The sequence below is a fragment of the Triticum aestivum genome, unplaced genomic scaffold (assembly GCF_018294505.1).
Source record: "Triticum aestivum cultivar Chinese Spring unplaced genomic scaffold, IWGSC CS RefSeq v2.1 scaffold99416, whole genome shotgun sequence".
NCBI classification, from domain to species: Eukaryota; Viridiplantae; Streptophyta; class Magnoliopsida; order Poales; family Poaceae; genus Triticum; species Triticum aestivum.
In genome coordinates, this window is record NW_025228520.1 from 13,485 (window position 1) to 18,836 (window position 5,352).

Genomic DNA, 5,352 nt, shown 5'->3' on the forward strand with positions numbered 1-5,352 from the left:
TGCACACCGCAGCCGATTGCTCATCGCAACCCGCTGCTGTTGGTGTTGTGCCACTGCTGCAAATCACGCAGAGTCATCCATCGCGTCTCAACCACAATCCGCAACCCTAGCCGAGTCTTCTATAAATGCCCAAATCATGGGGTAATAATATGCTTAAGTGTTGTTCTGCTGCTTTCAGTTGCTTATTTTTTTAATAGTTTGGTTGATGATCTTCCAATTTGATTCGTGCAGAAGAGGGAAGATTCGTGTGATTTGTATTTCTGGGAAGTTGCTGATGTGGGGGAATGCAACTACGCTGATTATTTGGTTAGCTGAGGAACCCCAATACCAGCAGGTTGGGGTGTTGGACAAGTAACTGAAGGAATGGCAGAAGAGGAAGATGCAGAGCAGAAGGTTAAAGACGCAGTTCCTCTGATCATGGCCAAGCAACAGCTGCTGAACGGCCTTGATAGCAATGAGGAGATGAAAGAGCTTGTGAAGATAATGGGAAAAATCGATGTGCTCTGTAGGATGATTGTCTCTTTATTTGCAGTGTATGTAGCACTCGTGATGTATTCAGTGGCTACGACATGAGCACTTTGCTGAAACTAGTAATGAATGAAACATGTGTAGCAGGCTGGGTGTAGTGTTGTGAACATCTAATGATTTCTATTAACGGAAATCAGGGGGTATCCTCTTTTGCTCATATAAATAAATAGATAGCAGAGGCCCTGTCGGGTCAGCTTTGTTCTCATTCGAAGACGTCGAGCAAATTGCAGTCCAACAGCAAACTATGTCATCAAATTCAAGTTTCACAGCCAAATATGAGTACAACTAAACAACAATGTCATCATGTTTTAGTTTTCATACAATCACCAAACACAAATCAGCACACATAACAAGTGATGTTCTCACAGCAAAATACTAAACAACATGTTCATCAGGTTTCGGTTGTCATAGCAAACACAATTTCACATAGTAGATAAAAAAACGTCTTCTGGCAGGCAAATATGACAAAAGCAATGTAATCATCATCCTCAGCAGCAGCGTCAACATCTTCGCCATGTGTATCAGTCTGAATCGTAATTCCCCATGGTGTCATATTCTTCTTCGTCCTCAATGTCCTCGAACGTTGGCTTCTTCTTGATCAACTCTTGTATGTCCACAGCACGACAGGCAATCTTTTCGCCGGCGTCATTGACGTGATGGTTCTCAAAGATATTAGGAACATCTGTGTTATCTTGTACATCAGGAGCAGTGTAAGCATCATCTTGTTGTGCAACTTCATTAAACGAATTCCTCTGCTCAAACCTTTGCAATACTCTCCAGTCATCGCTACATGCAAATGTGTCTTCCAAGAAAAATATCTGTGTTGCTTGATTTGCCAAAATAAAAGGCTCGTTGGTCTGGTACGCCGCCTTGACATTGATGGATTTGAAATAATCATCAGCTCTGGGTTTTGCGATCCTGGAAAACAGGTTATACCAACGACAGCACAACAGAACCACACACCGATGATCCTCAAAACTGGAGATATACTGCAACTGAACAATGTCTGTTATGTTAGCATACATTTCAGTTGTCTCTTTGCCATACGTATTCGTGCTCATGATGGCACTGTTTTGTGTCTTCCTGCCTTCGTCTCGTGCAAGGGTGTTGTAGCGCACATCTCCAACAACGCAAGATTCATAATGTCTTACCCGAGTATCAGGACCCATTGCTAGTGAGTAAAGGGCATCATCAACTGCCTGCCCATCCTCCCGCATCTTCTTAACCTATGGTTAGAAAATAGACAAGTTGATCATCTTATGTACTCAATATATTAAAAAAAAACTGACAGTGCACTTCAAAAGCTTACATGGTTCTTGAACCATTTCGCAAATCCTGCCATAACCAGTTTGTCAATGTTTCTTGGATTTTGCGGCAGTAACTCCTCTTTGTACATGCTGCACAACATAGTGATCGCGTCAAACATCTAAATATATAAGAATGTGCTGCAGGTTTAGTAGATTACGATGTATAAGCTGCAGTACTGCACTTACTTGATATAAGGTAGTATCTCAGGACAGTTATTCAACACATACCAAACCATTTTTTCCATATCTTTAGGTTTGTCCTCTTGTCGACTCTTCCCTGTAACTCGAACAGAATAATCGAAAACATTGAGCCCAGGATTGTCTTCACCCACCTCTTTGCTAAGATGATCAGCTGTTTCAATGTATTTTGAGCAGAATGTCAACGCTTCTGTAGCAATGTAGGCCTCTGCAATGGAACCCTCGGGTCTAGCTCTGATCCTAACATAGCCCTTGAAAGTGCCTAGCCGCCTTTCAATAGGGTACATCCAGCCATACTGTACTGGACCTCTAAGTAGTGCCTCATCAGGTAGATGAACAGCCAAATGCACCATCACATCAAAGAAGGCTGGAGGATATATCTTCTCAAGGTCGCATAGGATAGTTGGTATCTTGTCTCTAAGACGCTCCAAAGCATCTATCCTGATATTTCTACTGCAGAGTTCCCTGAAGAATTGTCCCAACTCTGCAACTGCTCTGTATAAGTCAGGGCGGCCTAATCCTCTAAGGATAACAGGTAAAACCCTTTGAAGTAGGACGTGGCAATCATGAGTTTTCAACCCTTGTCCCTTGTTTCCATCTGCACTGACTCTCCTTTCAGGGTTGGAAGCAAATCCATGTGGGAATCTCACACGTGACAGGACCTCGCAGAATTCTTTTCTTTTTACCTTGTCCAAGACGTACACAGCTGGTGCCATATCCCGTGGTTTACCTTCATCTTGCACCTGCAAATCCTTTCTGATACCCAGGTGTGTCAAATCAATCCTAGATTTTAAGGTATCTTTCGTCTTGCCTTCAATGTTAAGAAGTGTGCTGATAATGCTGTCACATATATTTTTCTCGATGTGCATCACATGAAGATTATGCTACAGATCCAAATCTTTCCAATACTCCAAGTCCCACAAAGTGGACCTGCGGGTAAACAATAATATATCTTCTACCGTGCCACGCTTCCTTTCCCGCTACCATTACCAGGATGGTTTCCTGGTGTAATATGCCTGACCTTCTCTAATTCCACTTGCAACTCATCGGCGGTTAGCCTCTTTGGCGCATCACGGTTTTCATGCTTTGCATTGAACACATGTCTTCGGTATTTTCTAGGATGCGGCTTGTCCTTGGCAAGGAACGGCGGTGTCCAATGTAATAGATCTTGCTAAGTATTGCGTATGACAGCGGATTCCTGTCACAGTGAACACATGCATTGTAACCATGTGTCGTTCGCCCTGACATAGTGCCCAAAGCCGGATAATAATCATGGATGCACCAAATTACAATAGCACGCAGAAAGAAATTAGCTGGTGGGCTACTATATAGGTCTCGAGTGAGAACACCCTTCCATAGATGTTGAAGTTCCTCCACAAGAGGCTCCATGAACAAATCAAAATCCTTTCCAGGACTTTTTGGACCTGGGATGAGCAAGGCCATCATTTAGTTTGATTCTTTGGTGCAGACATTTGGAGGCATGTTGTAAGGGATAACAAGCATTGGCCACATGCTATATGTGGCGCTCTAGTGGCCAAATGGGTTAAATCCATCTGAAGCTAAGCCAAGTCTAATGTTTCTCGGGTCAGCAGCAAACTCTTTGTGTTTATCATTGAAGCTTTTCCACTCACTACCATGAGATGGATGGCTCATTACATTCTGATCTCTGTACTCCTGGTTCCTAGAATGCCACAATACATCCTCTCTTGTTTCAGCATAATGAAACAACCTCTGCAATCTTGGTGTAATTGGAAAATGTCTCAGAACATTATGAGGAACTCTCTTCACAGCATCGCCATCTTTCCATCTTGATGATTTGCATTTCGGGCATTCACTTAAGTTGGCATAATCCTTCCTGAACAGAACACAATTATTCTTACAAACATGGATCATATCATATCCAATTCCAACTGCACGAAGGAAATTCTTCATTTTAATGTAGGTGTGTGGCAGCTCAGACGCATCTGGGAAAGATTTGCGGAAAGCAGCCAACATCGCATCGAATGATTTGTTGGTCATCCGCTCAGATGTCTTCACCTGAAGAAAGGTGACCATAGCTGAGAATACTGACAGCTTATTTCCTGGGGTGACAGCAACGTTGCATTGTTCCAACATGCGGGCCCACCATTTTTCTTCTGGAGGTGAAAGTTCACGGAATGCACGAGCATTACGTAGCATTGTTTCAATGTTGGTCAAACACACTGGCTCCGCCACCACCACCTCCTCCTCCTCTTCCACCTGAGCATCAGGCAGATCAAGATGGTGATCTGCTGCTTCCACGTAGTCAATAACATTGACGTTCATATCTTCACCATGATGAACCCACCTAGTATATGTGACCGACATCCCATACAAGTGTAGATGATTTTGCACAGTTGACTGGAGTCTTGTAACTGAATTCATACAACTGCTACACGGGCAGAGCACATCTGATTTCGGACCACCGTACTCAGCTCTGATAAAGTTCATGAAGTTTTCAACCCCCTCGACATATGCAGCGGAGAATCTTCGAGCAGAAGTTATCCAAGTCATGTCCATCTGTTAGACATACAAATTAGTTCTTCTACTAGATATTACAGGAAAAACATATATGCTTTTTTATGAAGTCCAGAAAAAAATACCTAGGTCGATGTCTAAAGCTATGGCAAGATATTTGGACGAGCAGATCTAAGTAACGAAATATATGTAAAGCTAATTCAGCAAACATATTTGAGTGCTAAATTATGGCAGGTTATTTCAGCAGTCAATGAGCCCGAGCACACAGCCATCGAACTATCAAAGGCCATCGCAGCAACAAAGATCGAGTATAAAACGGTGTAGAGCTATTTCACCTAATAGATTGGCTACTAGACCATGGCAATCTACGTCACAATAAATATATGGCAGGATATTGTAGCAATTAATCGGCCTTGTCATGCCATCTCAGCTAAGCAGATTGAGTGCAGAACGGGCAAGGAAGCATCTTAAGCAGAGCATATTGACAGTAAACTACTTCGGCAAACAGTGAGATTAACAGCGTCTATCAGCTAACATTCAGCGCTACACCGACATGAATGGGGCCTCAGTCTAGAATGCGCGTACCGTGGGAGAAGCTGACTGCCTTGCGTCTCCACACGAACGTCGCCAGCGGTGGCGGCGCTGACCGCCGTGCGCCTCCACAAGAATGTAGCCAGAGGTGGTGGCGCGGCTAGAGGACGGCAGTCTACGAGAGCGTACTGTGGGAGCGAGAGGATCACCGTGCGTCCCCTCAACGAACCGCGGCACCGACGTATTGGCATGGCAGGGAGGGCGGCTTTGGCGGAGCGAATGGAGTGGAGGG